Source organism: Alosa pseudoharengus, unplaced genomic scaffold (genome assembly GCF_046254945.1).
Source record: "Alosa pseudoharengus isolate Yale_2024_CS ecotype anadromous, Long Island Sound unplaced genomic scaffold, YU_APseudo_1.1 YU_APseudo_1.1_scf_1, whole genome shotgun sequence".
NCBI lineage: Eukaryota > Metazoa > Chordata > Actinopteri > Clupeiformes > Clupeidae > Alosa > Alosa pseudoharengus.
In genome coordinates this window covers 15,761,077-15,763,576 of record NW_027468564.1, presented here as the reverse complement: position 1 = coordinate 15,763,576, position 2,500 = coordinate 15,761,077, and positions in this window count along the sequence as shown.

The window sequence follows — 2,500 nt, the reverse complement described above, 5'->3', positions numbered from 1 at the left end:
GGGTGCTGAATAACAAAATAATGGATGTCCGACGATTTCCCCCCTAGCATGATATGATTCGAATTTAGACAGCTAAATACGCCATTTCAGCGCCGTGTATGAGTAGACCCTCTGGTAGACCTAAGAATGAGAACAGCCACATTCCACTGCAACTATGCGCAGCACTTGCCACTCCGACTCATCAATAAAAACTATGCGCACACACACCAGACCCATAGAAGCGCACTTGACTTTACATCATTAAACTATTTCAGTATATTGCTTTTCTGATTGTCAAAACCACACCAGAGATGTTTGGCTTGAAAATATAATTAGGCTGCAATGACCTACAATGGCAAACAATTTCTGAGTAGCCTAACTTATGGCGTCTCCACTCCACAGCAAAAGTGTCCTAACCACCAATTACAGCGGTTTCTATCTGAGTGACTTCAATAGTGAAAGGATTTCAGTTTCATATTTCGGTGGCACTAGCTAGCTGTCGTGGAACTCAAGATGACATGTCTACTGATAGGCAACAGGTCTCACCAACACGAAATTCGTGGATTTGGGCTAGATCAGCCACATTGCCTGACACTAACAGAAACTGAGCTGTACGTGAGGTCGTGGGCTTGCCAAAGACTAATTGCAAAAGATGCATCCTACCTCATCTGTTGTCGTTTGGTATTCGAAATTGGGCTTTTCACAATCCAACGATATATCCAAAGTACGAACTAGTTGGTGATGGTATATGGAAACTGGCAGTAGGCTATGCATGCTACACAGAGTTCTAACAGGTGCATGGCCTAATAAGCAGGCAAGATATAACCCACGATCGCCATGGTTTCGTTATCAATTCGTGTTTGTGGTAATAATGACAGCAACAATAAAACCATCTTGATCTTCATCATTTTTTACAGATCAGCCTTTGGATGGTCATATGCATAGTTAGCCTACCTTTAGTTTTCATTTACATTTTAAACACTGAATCTACTGTCTTTACTGCCGGGAGAGAAAAAAATCCTGTATTCTTTTCTGTAGCCTAATATTCTTTTCTCAAAGTCAACTAGCCTGCTTGCAACGTCTCTCCTCAGCGAGTCACGTCACTTTCACTTCTATAGCTAGATTATAACGTTTAATCTTGACTATGGATAGCTATAATCAAAGCTATTCATAACCTTTTTTGCTATTTGCCTATTTGACAACAAATATAATGTCAAACTGCGAATTTGTAAGCCTATTGACAAAAAGCAAGGGGTGCTGCAGCACCCTCAGCACCCACCTTCCCGCGCCCTTGAGATAGGGATGAAAGATGGATGTCAGAAACAAGAAACAGAATGACAGAAAGAAAGACAAATATTAAAGAAAGAAATGGATAGCGACGTGTGACACTGTCACATTAAAAGCTTATTGTTGCACATAACATATTACATTGTTTACATATAAGGTTTATGTATGATGAATGCTATTCATATGTGTTGGTAAGAAAAGGGAGAGAGAGATAGGGATGAAAGAACCAAGAAACAGAATGCCAGAAAGAAAGACAAATATTAAAAGAAAGAAATGGATGACAAGAGGAAAAGGGGGAGAGAGGTGTGGGCCCCATAAAATACATACTTCCATAAACACACACACACACACACACACACACACGTGTGACACCGTCACATTAATTGAAGTGTTCCTTTAAAAAGTTAAAAGCTTATTGTTGCACAGAACGTATCACATTGTTTACATATAAGGTTTATGTAAGATTAATGATATTCATATGTATGCCTGTGTAATGTACTTCTTTTCCACTGTGTGTGTTGGTATGAATGTGGGGTGTCTCTTTAAGGCCACTGTGTGTGTTGGTATGAATGTGGGGTGTCTCTTTAAGGCCACTGTGTGTTTTGGTATGAATGTGGGGTGTCTCTATAAGGCCTCGGCCGGCCGCGGTTCCTATCAGCGCGTACCCAAGCTTACTTAGGGGGGTGTGCTGGGTGTGTGGGGGGGGTCCGTGGAGAGATTCAGCAAGTGATTTGAATACGTGGCGCCAGTGTTGTTTGCTGCAGCTACAGTGATTTAATCTCAGTTATTTAGTCGCCTTTGGTGTATTTTAGTAGCTCGTCAAAAGACACAAGAGATGGTGCTTTAACGGGGGAGACGAGAACAGAAAAGTATTGAAAAGAAAAGCACATAGACTGTTTACTCGTGCGTGCGTCTCCAGCAAGAGGACGCGCGGGACCCAAACTTTCCAACCTTTTCATTTGTTTGTATTTTTTATCGTGGTATACCACTAAATCGATCAACTTTTTGCCTTTTTTCGTTGCGTTTGTTTGTTGCTGTGTTCTTATTTACTCCCTTACATCTGCTCGTATGCATGTTTGTCTGTTTATGAAGGCATTGGGTATTTGGGACAGTTTCCATTTCTGCTTTCAAACCAAAGAACCCCTTGTGCGTTTAACGTGACACAGCTGTTTAAAAGAAGTTTACAAGGGCTGATTGTTACACAAGCAAGCACGCACGCACACGCACACGCACG